Genomic DNA, 18,725 nt, shown 5'->3' with positions numbered 1-18,725 from the left:
CTTGTTCCAAAACGTTTTGGATTTTGCGTTGTCGTTATTCTGTCCACCTCCCTTTTGGTTTTGCTGATTTTGTTTTTGTTTGTTTTGAGGTGGATTATCAAAATAAGCAGCAACTTCCCGAGAAGAACCGAAAACTTTCTGATAAATCGGCGTCTTGGAGGCGTCGATCGATTTACCAAGACTCATCAATTCCGAGAGCGTGTTCACTGGCCTGAAAATTAGCATTTGTTTATAGTCGGGTTTCAGGTTCCGCTTGAGCACGTCGAGTTTTTCGCTCGGTGCCATTGGAACCGTCATAGCATGAAATATTTTTTCCATTTCCAAGAAATATTCCTGGAAAGATTCGTTACGCATCTGCCGGCACTGGAGAGCCTTCATCTTGAGCGTAGCATCAAGTTGAGGATGTACAAAATTTACCTTGAGCTCGCATACAAGATGGTTCCAGTTAAACAACGGTTTTGCGCACACATAGCCTAATACCAGGTCAAAGCATTGCCAGTGAACAAATGTATCGCAGAATTAAAAAGTTCGTCTTCGCACATTAGTTCACACGCAGCGTAACTCGCTACGGTGTCCAAGAATTCATTTAGTCCATTTTCCAATCAGCGACGCGTTGCGGGTTTCGCGAGTAATTCCTTGAAGCTGCCATCGATCCGTTTCCCGCGTTGGATGAAAAGTTCGGATAGGATGGCCCCGCCCGCTGTTCGGTCCATTCAGGACCGTAAGGCTGGTTCTGAGTTTGGTACGGGACTGTGAATCCGGTATTCTGTTTCGGTTTCTCGATTGGAAGTGATGGACATATATTATTAGTAGTTTACCAAGGCAGATCTCCTTTTCTTCACCCACGTCACCTCGAAAATTATGAACTAATTCCCTCCGAGACGACCGCTCATGCGACAAAATTCCCCGAAGACGCCGCTGCCGCTGGGCACCCGAAAGATCCGAATCAGGGGAGATAAAAATGCTTCGAGATAACAACTCAAAATCCAGCTCATCGAAATGTAAATGATTGACGCGCATGAACACACACGCCTGGTTGAATTTCTCCAACACCATCATAACTTGCGCTATATTGGAATAAATCACCAAGACACAAAGCATGTAAGTACTGGTACGGTAAAATTTCTGATTTTACGCCCACTAACGATTCCCTTAAAATTTCAGGAAATCAAGCTGCCCAAAAAATGTCTCAAATCGGATTGAGAATTCAAGGCGATTGGCCACCGTAACCGAATAACAACAACAACCTTCAAACTACTCGTCCGGCAGACCAAAAACAAACAACGCAATCCAAAATTCGGACAAAAAAGGAAAAATACAAAAAATCGAAAAATTATATATGAAAAATATAAATAAACAATACGACCGCGGATCAATATTGCGGAAGAAACCTCACCGACTGTTCTACGAAAATCCTCGATTTATTAGAAGCACCCCACACTCCGAAAGAAAAAAATATTTTCCAAAATAGGAAAATATTTTTTTCAGTGTGTTTTGCGCTGTGCGCCAAATGTAAGTAAGGGTGTGCCCACTACCCGGGTTCTTGTTTGCCCGGCGAACCCTTCTTTTCAGGGCGGCCTAGGTGCCTCTACAGAATTTCGAATGTTCGTAACAACAAAAAAGGGTAAACAAAATAAATTACTAAATTTACCGACTTCATTGTCCTCCAACTCTCCACTTCACTACGGCTGCTGGTGATTCACTGCTGCGGGCGGAAAGGCGGGCGGTTTCCTCCGACCGGCCGGGACAATGACGGCCGCGTTCTCCTTAGGTCGTTGGCTGCTCCGGCAGCGGTCCTTGACAATTAGCTAGGGAGGTGAGCTTGGCTCCTTTGTTGGAACCTCCCTAGCGACGTTGGTGACAAATCACCGGATTCACTTGCTCCCCGCAAGGAATCCCGGAAGACACCGCAGTGCTCTTCTCAGGTGGAGCCGTTGTCCTACCTGCTTCCCTCTCCTTGACTGTTAGCTGCAGAGGAGAGCAAGGCTCGTTCAACTTATCCTCTGCAGCGAGAGGGGCGGGTGCGTCGGATCCTTAACTGTTAGCCGGGGAAGCGAAAACTCCTTTACAATTAGCTTCCCCCGACGGCGATCCTGCACCACTAAATTCACTTGTGCCCGAACCACGGGCCGGCACTTTTGACGGATTTAATTTGCCGTCACACGCGCGCACTGGAACGTTTTCTAGTGGCGGAAAACTCCCGAGAAAAAACTTCTAAACGGACGTCTGTCTATCGCCGTGGTTCGTCACTTTCTCCAAAACTCGATGGCCGCCTTCCTCATTCGACCCAAAACAAACACCAAAACCAGCACAAAAAAAAAAACAGTGCCGCCGCATAGCTGTCATCGCTATGTGCAGCATATCCAGCACACTTATTGCAGCAAGAGGAGAGCGGTGGCCTACCTAAGCCCTACGTTATTTATACAGAAATACGAGACAAAATTTTCTACACCTATCTAGACCAACAAAATCGTTCACAAAAGCAAAACAAACAAAATTTAAAAAAAAAAAGTGAACGATCGTATGGAACAGTGGTGAGCATAGCTTTACGTAAACAAAACACTCTACGGAGCGTATACGCAAAAAGGGTATATTTCCACCCAGTGCTAAATTATTACCCTGACGGGTTACAATTTTCATATTTTCTCAAAAAAATAGACAAAAATACGTAGAAGTACAGAAATTTCATTTAGTTGGCAAATATCGTCGAATTCAAACGGATGACCTAAACAATTTTATGTACCAATCGAGTGTAATTGATTTCGGTTACAATTTCTGAAAGAACAAATCTATATATTTTCTCAACAAATAGACAAAAATACGTAGAAGTAGAGAAATTTCATTTAGTTGGCAAATAACCTCCAATTCAAAGCGCTGACCTATGCCTTTACATGCACCTACCGATTGTAATTGATTTCGACTACAATAACTAAACTTACAATTTTTATATTTTCTCACAAAAATAGAGAAAAATACGCAGAACTACAGAAATTTTATATAATTTGCAAATAACTTCGAATTCAAAGCGATTGCCTATACTTCTTTACACACCAATCGATTGTAATTAATTTCGGCTATAATGCCCGAAAGAACACTTTTTTATACATTTGGGGTCGTACACAAATGACGTAGCTTTTTTTCGGCGATTTTTGACCCCTCCCTGCCCCCACGTAGCATTTGGTCACAAAATTCTAACCTCCCCCTCGTAAATAACGTAGCATTTACCTACCCCCTCCCCCTCATTCCATGCAAAGCGTTTTCAATTATTTTGAATAGGGTGAAGTGCCTATTTTCACCATACAAAGCAGGGTGTCTCACTATTTCATTAATTTCTTGTCATACAATCAATGGAATGCGTAAAAATTGACATCAACAGCTTTGCTTCGTTGTTAAGAACCAAGATAATTACACAAATGCGCTGAAAACAGTGAAATGCTCGTGTTTGAGCTCAACGAAAACTCGAATCGAGTGCCCCTATTGTTGTGCTACCATTTGACTCAATGTGTTGAACAAAGATGGCAGATTCTGCTCTAACCAACGGCTTCAAATGGGTGGCGTGATAATAGAAACATGGCGAAAATGGGCTCGTCATCCTACATGTCCTTTCAAAATGTTTGACGACTTTTATCAACATTTTCATTATAACAGCAAATTGCGTGAAAAATAAGCCCATTTTATGACAAATATAGTGTTGATAGTTTTGTTTTGAATTTTATAAGTCAAAGGGAGCATGAAGAGAAGTTCTCTCAGTTCACAATCGTGCAGCCGCCAATGATTGTAAGAAGCATACGTTCATCTAAATTACTAAATTTTGTTTGGTTGAATCCGAAGTGAAAATTTAAATCAGCTTTCAAACTAAGTCTACTAATTAGCAACATTAGCTAACTAATGTAGCAAGTTAAATCCGCATACAAAATCATTTGTATTTTCGCGAACTTGCAATTCCGCGAATCGTAAAATTTACCTCATGAAAAACCGCATCAAAAGTAACTTGTTTGAATCTAAATTTATTTCTCTTGGGAATGCATGATCATTAAATTGTTTTCTCTAAACAATGGGTTTTTAAACTTAATGCTACGTCGCACAACTTCTGACCCTACCCTCCCCCCTCGTCACACTTCGTCACAAATTTGGTATACCCTTCCTACCCCCCAAAATGCTACGTCATTTATGCATGGCCCCTGTTTTGACGTGAGTCTTTGTTTTTATCCTTTCTTAAGGATTTTTATGAACGTGTGCACTGGAAAACAGACAGAGAAAGAATGATCGGAACGGTGAGAATGAAGAAACGGTGAAAATTCACCTTTTTATTGGAAACACCGAGAAAAGATATGTCCTCAAGAAGGAATCGAACCTGCGATCTCCCCCAGTCGCTAGTTGAGAGCGTTAACCACTCCGCCATAGAGGAACTGTGACGATGTCGTCACATATTCCCAATAGTAACGTGATCACCGCTGCAACCTCCAATTCCTCCCAATTGACCTATCGACCCCCAATGTCTCCTCGAAGCAGATCGTCATCTCTCCCTCTCATCGATCGGGCCAAATCTCTCTCGTTATCTATTTTTAGGTCCAGTGGACTGCGCTCAAGGCTTGAGGTATTTATTATCACTGTTTGCCCTACCTAACTCAGTCGCCGCCAGACTTTGGCAGTGGGTAGAAGCTATGGAGAGGGCATGTTGATGTCTGCCTCAAACCCTATCAGCAGATGCTAACGACAAATCCATTCGTTGTTTGGTTTTTTTCTTTTCTTAAGGATTTTTATGAACGTGTCCACTGGAAAACAGACAGAGAACGAATGACCGGAACGGTGAGAATGAAGAAACGGTGAAAATTCACCTTTTTATTGGAAACACCGAGAAAAGATATGTCCTCAATCAGGAATCGAACCTGCGATCTCCCAGTCGCTAGTTGGGTGCGTTAACCACTCCGCCATCGAGGAACTGTGATGATGTCATCACATATTCTCAATAGTATCGTGATCACCGCTGCAACCTCCAATTCCTCCCAATTGACCTATCGATCCCCAATGTCTCCTCGAAGCAGATCGTCATCTCTCCCTCTCGTCGATCGGGCCAAATCTCTCTCGTTATCTATTTTAGGTCCAGTGGACTGCGCTCAAGGCTTGAGATATTTATTATCACTGTTTGCCCTACCTAACTCAGTCGCCGCCAGACTTTGGCAGTGGGTAGAGGCTATGGAGAGGGCATGTTGATGTCTGCCTCAAAGCCTATCAGCAGATGCTAACGACAATTCCAGTCGTTGTTTGCTTTTTTTTCTTTCTTAAGGATTTTTATGAACGTGTGCACTGGAAAACAGACAGAGAAAGAATGACCGGAACGATGAGAATGAAGAAACTGCGAAAATTCATTTTTTTTATTGGAAACACCGAGAAAAGATATATCCTCAAGCAGGAATCGAACCTGAGATCTCCCAGTCTCTAGTTTTTTATATATTATTTTCTATTTGATTACATTGTTTTGTTTGCATTACATTTTTAATTTAGTATATTGGGTGTTCAGCCAGAAGTGGTGACTTTTCATCCCTATTGTTTACATGATTCAGGAATTTATTGTTAAGATATAATATGCTTTCGCAGTTGTTCTTTTTCTGTAGGATGTTTTAAGCCTACTTGTCTTGTGAATAAGGAGCTAAACAAACCTTATAAACTAGCTTATAAACTATAAAGAGAGCTAATTGTTGCAATTGAAGATTGCAACGATTTTTGTCGGAAGTTGCTTATAATACTGTTCGTCATAATTTCTAATGCTTCTATATTTGCGAGTCTGTGCAACTCATTTGTGCTAAACCAGGGAAAACGCTTCAAAATCATTTTCATAATTTTATTCTGAATCCTTTGAAGCGTTTTCTTCCTAGTAGCACAACAACTTGCCCAGATTGTCACTGCATATACCATTGCCGGTCTAAATATTTGTTTATAAATTAATAGATTGTTCTTTAGGCAGAGCAGATTCCTATTTATAAGAGAGTATAAACATTTTATATATTTGTTACATTTTGTTTGGATTCTTTCAATGTGATCCTTAAAAGTGAGTTTTTTATCGTAAATCAAACCCAAGTATTTAACTTGATCTGACCACGTTAAATTCAAACCAATAAATTTTATAATATGGTTATTATTTGTTTTTTTTTGCGTTTTAACGACATTCAATTAGCTAGAGATTACTGGGTAGGGAAAGCTATGAAACTTAGAGCCATAGTGCTCAAGTGAGAGCAAGGATGTGAAGTAAACTTGCCTTCTGATAATGAGGCTCGAGCTAAGGCAGAATAACTACGAATCACCCGAGTTCACTAACATGTGTCCTGATAAAGGTAGACGTATCTATCTTTACCGTGACAACCGGCCGGTCATTGCTTTGTGAAAGTGAATATGGTAACTTGTATGTACATTGTGCAGGAAGCAATCGCTTAAATTTGTGAGAAATACTTTGTTTTTCGTTGAAAACTTTGTGGGCGCTAATCGCCAATCGGAATATCATTCAGATAAGTATAGTGTGTAGTCATACAGACTATTATTGTTCTGTGATTTTCGGATTTCATTTCGCTGCATCGGCTGGCTTTCTAAGTTTCCCAGCAGCGAGGTGACGCAGTGTTATATTTTTTTGTTTTTGTCCCGCTTCTCCAGCTGTTGTTTAATTTGCCTATAATGAGTGGCCTGTTTGCAAAGAGTACGGGCACGGTGAGTCTCGCCGAAGGTCTTGTACTATGCCTTTTTTGCGGCGATAAATATCATCAAGAATGTTCCGGGTTAACAAAGGCCATGGTAAATTGGGTTTGCTGATAATGCAAGTCTTTGCTACAAATGTGCAACATGTTTATCAACCCAGTCTTCTGGTGTGCAGGATGTCAGTTCGATAATCATTGAGTTGGATAAGAAGATGGAACAATTCGCTTCCATTTCTGAATCTCTCACTGATGCCCGAAAAAACATCGATGCACAGATAAACATCGCAGTAGAAAACGGAATAGAAAAACTGATCAGGTCTTTCAACAACTCTCTCGAGAGTAAATTGGCTGGCTTGGAAAACAGTGTTGCCAAAAAGTTGGAAGATTTTAAAAGTTGTTTTAATGAAAATGTTAAGCGTGAAATTGAATTAGTTGGAATGAACAGAAAGAGAAATTTTAGTAATAGGAAGGTTCATTCTGAATCTGACGGGAATCCCAGTAGAAAACGAAAAATTTTGACGAATAAAGAAGATGAACCGATGTTAATTGAAAGAGACGATGATGGAAATAATGAGGAGGTTTTTGATAAAAATAGTAAAATTACTTACGCGAATGTTTTGTCGGGAGCTACAGGGACGAATAAAATTAGAACTAGAAGTCAAACGAAACGTAAGGCTCGCCCGGTCATTATGATTAAACCAGTCGAGCCGTTGCAATCGAGTGACGACACGAGGAATGAATTAAAAAATAAATTAGATCCAAAGGTGCACAAAATTAGCAACTTTAAAAACGGTAAAGATGGCTCGATTATTGTGGAGTGTGCAACTCGGGATAATATTGAATCGGTGAAAGAAAACATTGTAAGCAATCTGGGTGAAAAGTATAATGCTGTTATACCGACACCCGGTAAACCGGGAATAAAAATAATGGGGATGAGTGATCGATACTCTGAAGAAGTCTTCATTGACTTATTGAAGAGTCAGAATGAGGGTATTCCGTTTGAATATGTTAAAGTTGTTGCCAATTTCCAAAATCCACGATTCAAATATAACAAATACAATGTTATAATTGAAGTTGATAAGGACACTTATAGCAGCCTGATGTCAGCCCGTGCGGTAAACATTGGTTGGGATAGGTGTTCTGTTTTTGAGGCCTTAAACGTGCTGCGCTGCTTCAACTGTGGAGAATATGGTCATAAGAGCACGGGATGCGTGAATAAAGAAACATGCTCCAGATGTAATGGAGCACATAGAACATCTGAATGCTCGTCAACGGATTTTAAATGCGTTAATTGTATAATGAACGTAAAATGAATTTGGACGTAAATCATGCGGCATTTAGTAAGCAGTGTTCAGTATATCGGAGACTGCTAGAATTTAAAAAAGCAACGTTTTGTCAAGTGAATAGCAACTAACAAACGAGAGGTTGTCTGAAATATTGTATTTAAATATAGCTGGGTTATCTACAAACTTTGTCGCAATGCGACATCTTGTAGAAAACAAACGTCCATTGTTGGTTTTAATATCAGAAACACATATTGTTGATGCTGATGCATTTGATCAGTATAGCATTCCGGGTTATAAAGTTGTTTTTTGCCTATCTCATTCCAGACATACCGGTGGAGTTGCTATTTGCGCCAAAGAATCGATTAAATTCAACGTTCGGTTAAACGAAGCAGTTGATAATAATTGGTTCTTGGGTATATCAGTTGAAAGAGGCATGCAGATGGGAAATTTTGCAGTAGTATACACTAAGGTTTTTTTTACACGGTTTTTTTTGAACGGTTTTTTTTACACGGCTTTTTTTACACGGTTTTCGCAATTAGCACGGTTTTTTTTTGCACGGTTTTCGCAATTACCACGGTTTTTCGCAAAAATATTCTAAGTCCTTTTAAAGGCAAAAGACTTAGACGATTTCTCAGCAATTTTTTTTGCACGGGTTTCGCAAAAATGTTCTAAGTCCTTTTGGAGGCAAAAAACTTAGACGATTTTTGATCAATTTTTTTTTGCGCGGATTTCGCAATTAACACGGTTTTAGCAAAAATCCTTATGAAGGCAAAAGACTTAGACGGTTTTTGACCAAGTTTTTTTGCACGGTTTTCGCAATTAACACGGTTTTTCGCAAAAATATTCTAAGTCCTTTTAAAGGCAAAAGACAGACGATTTCTCAGCAATTTTTTTTGCACGGGTTTCGCAAAAATGTTCTAAGTCCTTTTGGAGGCAAAAAACTTAGACGATTTTTGATCAATTTTTTTTTTGCGCGGATTTCGCAATTAACACGGTTTTAGCAAAAATCCTTATGAAGGCAAAAGACTTAGACGGTTTTTGACCAAGTTTTTTTTGCACGGTTTTCGCAATTAACACGGTTTTTCGCAAAAATATTCTAAGTCCTTTTAAAGGCAAAAGACAGACGATTTCTCAGCAATTTTTTTTGCACGGGTTTCGCAAAAATGTTCTAAGTCCTTTTGGAGGCAAAAAACTTAGACGATTTTTGATAAATTTTTTTTTTTTGCGCGGATTTCACTATTAACACGGTTTTAGCAAAAATCCTTATGAAGGCAAAAGACTTAGACGGTTTTTGACCAAGTTTTTTGAATGCAAAGAATTTCGAAGATTTTTGGAAAAGTGGAAGTGATTGCTTTTGGAACAGCATTAACGAGTAGATGCCAAATTATCATGTCTGAGGCCATTTAGAAAACCAAGATGGCGACTTCCGGTTCAGTGGAATTCTCTGAAACCCCATCAATATGGCTATTTTTGGAACGGGATTGATGAGTGGACGTCAGATATCGATGTTTAAGGCCATTTTGAAAACCAGATGGCGACTTCCGGTTCAGTGGAATTCTCTGAAACCCCATCAATATGGCTATTTTTGGAACGGGATTGATGAGTGGACGTCAGATATCGATGTTTAAGGCCATTTGGAAAACCAAGATGGCGATCTCCGGTTCAGTGGAATTCTCTGAAACCCCATCAATATGGGTATTTTTGGAACGAAATTGATGAGTGAACGTCAGATATCGACGTTTAAGGCCATTTTGAAAACCAAGATGGCGATTTCCGGTCCAGTGGAAGTCTCTGAAACCCCATGAATATGGGTATTTTTGGAACGGGATTGATGAGTGGCCGTCAGATATCGATGTTTAAGGCCATTTTAAAAACCAAGAAGGCGACTTCCGGTTCAGTGGAATTCTCTATAACCCAATCAGCATGCATATTTTCAGAGCGGGCCTAATAGAGCGCATGATAGAGATCAGTGTCAGAGGCCATTTAGAAAACCAAGATGGCGACTTCAGGTTCATTGGATTTCTCTAAAATCGAATCAATATGGGTATTTTTGGAATGGAATTGACGAATAGACGCTAGATATCGATGTCTGGTGTAGAGGTGTGCGCCGATGCATTTTTAATCGGCGGCGGCGTAAGCGACATTTTTGGCCGGCGGCGGCGGCGTCACGCCGTTGGACCCCATCGGCGGCGGCGCGCCGGCGTGTGTCGGCGTGACGAATATTAACGCCTAGGTAACTAAAAAAAATCTTGACAGTACAGTTCCTTTCCCAAATTTTCGGTTTCTATTGACAGACATTTCAGACAGATTTCTATTAACAGACTTCACAGCACATACAAACAAACGTTACAGCTTAAAAAAATCTAAAAAATCATCTCCCACGATGTACTAGCGACATCTGTTGAACACATTGCACAAAATGTAATTCTCGCAACCATATCAAACTTTTTTTTCAACTAAAGCTCCAATAGTCCCCACCCTGCTTGTAAAATTTGAAGAACGAAATAGAAAAATTGTCGATGTCGCATACTACGACTTCGCATGCAATAATGATTGCAATGGACAAATTTGAAGAATGCAGAGTAACGACTGTATTTCAATGACCCATAATAATTATTTATTGTTCTATATTTGGGAAATTAAGCAACGGTAAAAGAGTTTTTGTTTTGTTTGAGGAAATTAATTGTTGTTGTCTTTTCATTGTTTTTTGTTTCTATTTAGTCATCCTTACCGTAAGCCCGGGGACAATTGACAGCTCTTATATATTGAATTCATAAGCAAATTTTGGGGTGATTTGGTGATGTCATGGCGGCTCGAATGGAGCAAAATTTGAAAAAGGCGCATCCCATTTTTTATTTTCCATATCTGTGGAAAATAATCAATTTAAGCATTTCTACCATTTCTACAATTTCTTTTTGCTGCTAGAATTCTGATAAAAACACAAATTCTATTCAAAACGAATTGTTAAGCTTGGTGGTGATGTACTTTCATTGGCCAAATGTTTTTCATTTACATTTCTCGAGATAAAAAGCACCAATGATTTAACGATTTCAAACTTCACACAACAAGAAAACCAAAACATGTTTAGGGAGGAAGAGAGCCGGTTGTTAAAAACAACGACTTCCAGCTAAATATATAATAATATTTATGTAACTTTGCTCGCGTAACGAAACACGCTTTTCTCTTGAAACTTTTTTGTTTCGTTGTTCGTGTACTCATACAGAGAAGGCATACTAGCGCCACCATCAAATCGGTGGTGCATATATGAAACAAGCAGTATCTGTCAAGTTGTCCCTGGATTGTTTACTGTCGCTCTTTTAGAATCCCACAGATATCAGGAACCCTTACTGCGCAGAAATGTCACTTTTAATGATCGTGTAAGGACACCTTTCAAGGTAGACACATTACTTCATTTTTCAGGCTGGTGTTTACTTTTACTTCTTGTAAGTACAACATCGCCACGATGATAAGGAATACGATTCCCTGGCACTACATTTTCTTACAACGTACGGTCTGCTTCTATCTTGAGTGCAAAGTGTGCTCGATGTGCTGGAATCATACAGATCTACACCCTGACGAAACCTAAATATACAGTTACTATCAATCATAATCATTCCACGACTTGACGTGTTAGCTCCTGTTAGGTTTAAACTGATCACTAAACAAGTCGGATTGAAAATGGTCTGAGTGTATCTCTACTTTTCGTAGCACCGGCACCCCACCCTTCAGCAGTTCTCCAGCAGTTCCGGGGACCAACAAATTCTAATCCATTGCATACATTCGATACACCGAATCAATTAAATTACTAACATCCTGCTATGTGCTTACTCACCGATCGGCATCGTGTTGTAACTTAAGAAATGGTTGTGAACAACTCCCACCTTGGGCACTTCGACAAGAATGAATTTAACATTTCCGGCCCATATTGTTTGTTTTGCTTTGCATGAGATTAAAAAGACCGTAACGTTTTCGGGTGAGTGCGGAAACTAAGTAACGCATTTAGTTCTGTGTCAAAATCTCTTCACTAACGCCACCGATTTGTAATTAAAATCGACCGTTTTTTTACTACGAGTGATGAAAATTCATCTCGTGTTACGTCTTATTTGTCTGTGATACCGGGCTGGTGCAACTGACACTGAAAATATTTCTTGAGTGGGGCTAGATCACACGATGAATAATTTATGAGACTAGAAATCTTACCCTCTCAGGTCACGATTCAATCAATTATAAATAAACCTCGTATTGAAAATAATTTTTGTGTTTTCACAAAACTAGTTCACGCAAAAAAGATGACATTATACTCAAATGGTTAGTAGGTGGTTGTGTCTGAATATGTTTAATATTTTTATGATTCTAATTCATAACTCGATGAAACATTGATTTGTATTAACTTTATTGACTAAAACAGTCAAGAATTGAACCACGTGCAACGATTTTCGTAAATTCTCGTCGTGTTATCGTGATATTTTAGTCTTGAGCTTACCGTTGGATTTTTTGCACAGAGTCACATGTCTTATAGTTTTCTAAATTATTTCACGGACATGAATTGTGGCTAGGTAATGTATTTTGCTCAGCGCAGTTTCATTTAATTCCGAACATTTCTCTGAATTTTAACAAAGGAATAACAGGGTTACAGGTCCTAGTAATGTCTTTGTATCTAATTCTCGTGCCTATGAGACTGGTTGCTAGCACAATAGCTCACATAGAAATTTCAAAACCAAAAAGCAGAGCGAATAATTCATGAATAATAGTCTAAGTTCCTTGTAATTGTTTACGTAAGTACAATAAGATTATGTGGAAAATTAATTACTTCATGAATTACATCATGAACAGTTTCACGAACTCGACTGGTGAATCGTGTGTAGCATGTTAGGAATTAAGAATCGGTTAAAAAATCAATGAATAATACACTGCGTTCCAGTGAAATTGATTACGTGCAAAGATTAGGATCAGGCACATCATCGTAAATTTCACGCACATATATCTTGAAAGTGGAAGTGTGTTTTTTTTAATTTGTGGACCATTTCACGCACACGAATGGTGAATTGAAACTTATATGCTCACAATCATAATCAGTTGACGAAGCAAGAATGGATCTTTGAATTATATAACGAGTGTCGTGTAATGGTTTTCGAGAAAATATCAAGATTATTTTATTTTTGTAATCCAATTGACGACCACTAATACCAAGGAATGATCTAGATGTGATAAATCATCAATCAGTTAACGTCGTATATTCGGTCCATAGACAATGTTCCTAGATTTGTGGATAAAATTATGAGTCAACAATTTTAGAGTTCGCGAATTGTCGGCGCGGGAAAAATGCATCGGCGGCGCGCCGCCGATCTACCGTTCGGCGTCGGCGTACGTTAAAAATTACCGGGGGCGGCGGCGTGGCGCGGCGGCGCACAGGTCTAGACTTAGACGGTTTTTGACCAAGTTTTTTGAATGCAAAGAATTTCGAAGATTTTTGGAAAAGTGGAAGTGATTGCTTTTGGAACAGCATTAACGAGTAGATGCCAAATTATCAGGTCTGAGGCCATTTAGAAAACCAAGATGGCGACTTCCGGTTCAGTGGAATTCTCTGAAACCCCATCAATATGGCTATTTTTGGAACGGGATTGATGAGTGGACGTCAGATATCGATGTTTAAGGCCATTTTGAAAACCAGATGGCGACTTCCGGTTCAGTGGAATTCTCTGAAACCCCATCAATATGGCTATTTTTGGAACGGGATTGATGAGTGGACGTCAGATATCGATGTTTAAGGCCATTTGGAAAACGAAGATGGCGATCTCCGGTTCAGTGGAATTCTCTGAAATCCCATCAATATGGGTATTTTTGGAACGAAATTGATGAGTGAACGTCAGATATCGACGTTTAAGGCCATTTTGAAAACCAAGATGGCGATTTCCGGTCCAGTGGAAGTCTCTGAAACCCCATGAATATGGGTATTTTTGGAACGGGATTGATGAGTGGCCGTCAGATATCGAAGGCGACTTCCGGTTCAGTGGAATTCTCTATAACCCAATTAGCATGCATATTTTCAGAGCGGGCCTAATAGAGCGCATGATAGAGATCAGTGTCAGAGGCCATTTGGAAAACCAAGATGGCGACTTCAGGTTCATTGGAATTCTCTAAAATCGAATCAATATGGGTATTTTTGGAATGGAATTGACGAATAGACGCTAGATATCGATGTCTGGTGCCATATTGAAATTCAAGATGGCGACTTCCGGTTCTGTGGAATTCTCCAAAGCCCAATCAATATGAGTATTTTTGGAACGGGATTGACGAGTAGGTGCCAAATATCAATGTCTGAGACCATTTCGAAAATCAAGATGGCTACTTCGGTTTAGTAAAATTTTCAATTACCACAACAATGTGAGAATTTTTGTAATAGCGTTAATGAATAGATACCGGATGTCAATTCCGGAAGTCATGTTTTCATCTAAGATGGTGACTTCTATTTTAGTGCCAAGACGATGTTTTAAATATAAAGACACGCGGCGAGAAAAACAGTGAATTTGGCTGCACGGTTTTACAAATTATTTGTCTGCTAGTTTTGGCAACCAGGAATATTGTGTAAACAGCGAGTGACTTGTAGTTTTAATGAATGCTTGGCGAATTCCTTTTTTGAAATATTTCCCACAATACTCAATCATGTAACTTGGAAACGCATTGATTTACGTTACTGAGCCTGTCTACATGTTTTTCGTTGCACTAGAAAAAATGTATCGATGATGCAGGATGCAGACATGTATTTCTTTTCATTTCAATCTCGATACTCCCCACGCATTACTTCCTAAATCCGCCATATTTGTTTACATTGCTAGTTTGGAACCGTTGTTTTGGATTCGATTGGAACTTTTGGCTTCAGTCTTCGAGCATCTCTATAAGCATCATCTCTGCTTTAGTGTACATCTCATTCATCTTAAGAGTGCTTCTGGTGTAGTGGGCAAAAAAATCGACTTCTTTTTTATCCGCTTAATTGTTAGTATTGAGCCTCTAGAATCGTCTCCCGCAATCTCGGTGACCACGCTGAACTTCTTTTGTTTTAAACAGCCATGCATTCCTCGCGCGTATTTGCTGTGACACACGCAGATTTCAATCTATCGGCAACAATTTTCTTAAGACTGACAGCGATAAAAATACAGTGTGAACAATACACTTTAAACTACTTCCACCCAAATTTTTAAGAGAAAATACCAAATGGATTGTTTTCCACGTCATTTTTTCCGTGATGCAATTTGATATGGAGTATCATTTAATAGCGTTTTTTCGAAACCGCGTTTTTCAAATTGGTGAACACGATAACTCAAAAACTAATCAAAGAATTGACTTGATTTTTTTATGAAAATGCACAATATGTGTAGCCTGTCGGTGAACCACAGAAAACGGAATGAAAAAATTGTTCTCTCTATTATTTTGAAGAAAAGTGCACGAATTTTACAGAAAAATATGAGATTTTTCGGTTTACATGAAGCCATTTTCCTAAACTCGAACTTTTTTTTGGGTTCATCGAGTAACTACAAGTCTAAGCTTTACAAATTTTACTTAATTTCCTGTGTCAAACAATTTTATCAAGAGTCATCGTGTTAACCGCGGCGCTCCTCGACGTGGAAATGGTTGGACGTCTACTCTTGGAACGCTCGTATGTGTGGCTCTGCGTGGCTGCCGACCCTATTCTGCGCGGCGTGTAACGTGAGACGACTAATCTCACCTCACTCTACGTGACTTCACCCAATTCTGAAGAGTCACTTCGGGTGACGTGAGACTCCCATTTAACCGCAATGAGGAATCTCACCTCATCCGAGTCGACTCTCAGAATCGGGTGAGAAAAGTCACGTAAAGTGAGGTGAGTTTCGTCGTCTCACGTCACATGCCGCGCAGAATAAGGCCGTGCAAATATTTTTTTCGTACAGAATAAACGTACAAATTTAAAGCTTTACATTACATAAAAGATGCATTGTTCCCTTGCCTTCAAAATCGTAAAACAAAATAACTTTCGGTTTGAGCACTTTTCACCAGACGCCCCCCTTAATAATACAGCGAAGACCTGATTTTATTATTTCCCCCTGATTATGTCAGCTTTTTGATTCGACTTTGAGTCTCGCATGAAGATTCGCTCGATGAGCTCTAGCAGACGAACCAACTCAAATTCGAGTAAATCCATTCATGAGCACATTTTTCTTATCTTATAAATGCAAAATATACAAAAATAAATGTATCTTTTTGTTTTACGCTGGATATTTATACTAAATAATCAGAACCATCTTGGGTGTTACAATGACGCCAGACCTCTGGCAACTGCATATTTGTCAAACCAGTTCCAAAACACTCCATGTTGTGAGTTATACAGAATATCGCGAAGCCGATAGTCTCAATGTTGTATTTCAAAATGGCCTCAGACATTGATCTCTATCATGCACTCATTAGGCCCGTTCGGAAAATATGCATACTGATTGGGTTATTGAAAATTCTGTTAGACCGGAAGTCGTCATCTTGGTATTCCAAATGGCCTCAGGCATCGATATTTGGTGCCTACTCGTTAACACTGTACCGAAAACAACCATATTGTTAAAGTGCGGGACAAAAGGAAACCTCAAGATCCGACGTTTCCACTTTTCCAAAAACCTAAGGAATTGGAAAAAGCAAAAACCGTGCTACTTGCATAATCCGTGCAAAAAAAAACCTGTTCAAAAATCGTCTAAGTCTTTTGCCTTCAAAAGGACTTACAACATTTTTGATAAAACTCCGAAATCATCCCTTTTCCTAAAATCGTCTGTCTTTTGCATTGAATGTAACGCGGTTTTTTTGCACGATTTTCGGAATCACGCGGTTTTTTTTTGCACGGTTTTCTGAATTAACACGGTTTTTTTACACGGATTTCGCAATTAACGCGGTTTTTTTTACACGGATTTCGCAATTAACGCGGTTTTTTTTTACACGGATTTCGCAATTAACGCGGTTTTTTTTGCACGGTTTTTTTACACGGTACGTATCCCCCGTGTAAAAAAAAACCTTAGTGTACCATTCTCCTAGTTCAAGCGATCGACGGTTTTTAGAAATTTTAGAAAACTGGTGGGAGAATTTCGTTGACTTAAGTAAACCTAATGTAATTTCGGGCGATTTCAATATTGATTGGCTCAATGATCAAAATTCGAATCAGTTGAAGCAGTTGGCAGAGTTTTTCAATTTCAAGCAAACGGTTAGTGAGTTTACAAGAATTTCCAGACACAGTAGAACATTGATAGATCACGTGTATTCCAATTTTGATGGGGTTCATTCGTATGTAGAGGCCGATTGTAAAATTTCAGACCATGAGACAATTTCAATTTTACTGGATAATGAACCAAACCGTGAAGAGGATAAAGTTAAAATCAAGTGCTGGAAAAGATATTCGAAACAAGCTATGTCTCAACTGGTTTCGAGAAGCATGGATTTTATGGAATTGAATGGAAATTTGGATAACAAGGCAGCTGTTCTAACTAACGTGTTGAAAGAGTGTACAAATAGTTTAGTTTCTCAAAAGTTTGTTAATTCAAATATCTCGAACAGCTGGTACTCTTTAGATCTTTTGCGCCTTAAACGTAAAAGGGATAACAAGTACAAGAAATTTTGCAGAACTAATAGTGAACGTCTTTGGAATGGGTACACACACGCGCGAAATATTTATTCACGGGCCTTGAAGAAGACCAAATGTGAATATATTCAAAGGAAGATCGATCAACATCAAAACAACAGCAAAGAGTTATGGTAAATCCTAAAGAATTTAATTAAACTTAAACGTAGTTCCTCGCAGTCCATAACTTTTAACGGGATAGAAGAACAATCTGAACAAATAATAGCTGAAAAATTGAACAGTTATTTCGTTAACAGTGTCCAACTGATCAATCAAAGTATTGAGCTGGTCAGTGAACCTGTGGAAATAACACAGCCGATTAATATTAACTGTAGATTTGATGGATTTCACCCAATCACTTTTGAACAATTGAAAGATATTTATTTTTCTTTGAGAAAATCGGCTGGTATCGATAACGTCAATGCAAAAGTGATACAGGATTGCTTTCATGTCATCGGACACGATCTGCTGGACCTTGTAAATGAATCGCTACAAACTGGGCACGTGCCGACAGTTTGGAAGGAATCACTTGTGATGCCTATTCCCAAAGTTACTGGGACGGATAAAGCCGAAGAGTACCGCCCCATTAACATGTTGCACACATTAGAGAAAATTTTAGAACTTGTTGTTAAGGGCCAGCTGATGAGTTATTTGAATAATAATAATTTGCTAATTCCGGAGCAATCGGGATACCGAGAGGGACACTCTTGCGAAACCGCTTTGAATCTAGTGTTAGCAAAATGGAAAGAGAAAATCGAGGTTAAAGAGACTATTTTTGCTGTATTTTTGGATCTGAAACGCGCTTTTGAGACAATTTCGAGACCTTTACTTTTGAAAACTTTAGAGCGATTTGGTATCGGAGGGATAGCACATAAGTGGTTTGAAAACTATTTATGTGATAGAACTCAGAAAACTAGTTTTAACGATTTTGTATCTAGTCCTCTCGACAATCCTCTTGGAGTGCCGCAAGGTAGTGCCTTAGGTCCTATTTTATTTATTATGTATATAAATGACATTAGGCGAGTTTTACGATTTTGTGACTTAAATTTGTTTGCTGACGACACTGTTCTGTTCATTGCAGCTAAGGATATAGATGAAGCCGTGGCGCATTTGAACGAAGATTTGCAT

At 39.2% G+C, this 18,725-nt stretch overlaps 1 protein-coding gene and 1 non-coding gene across 6 annotated transcripts in view; both read right to left on the bottom strand.

Moving 5' to 3' along the window:
- Window positions 1–18,725, bottom strand: part of LOC131682800 (ubiquitin carboxyl-terminal hydrolase 38) — a 354,353-nt gene that overhangs the window by 182,273 nt on the left and 153,355 nt on the right. The window lies entirely within an intron of this gene.
- On the bottom strand, window positions 4,869–4,941 carry Trnaa-agc (transfer RNA alanine (anticodon AGC)). The gene has a single exon. It is a non-coding gene; the product is annotated as a tRNA-Ala (tRNA).

Source organism: Topomyia yanbarensis, chromosome 2, assembly GCF_030247195.1.
Source record: "Topomyia yanbarensis strain Yona2022 chromosome 2, ASM3024719v1, whole genome shotgun sequence".
Classification (NCBI taxonomy): Eukaryota; Metazoa; Arthropoda; class Insecta; order Diptera; family Culicidae; genus Topomyia; species Topomyia yanbarensis.
The sequence above is the reverse complement of the archived record's forward strand: the minus strand, read 5'-3'. Positions and strand labels throughout refer to the sequence as shown.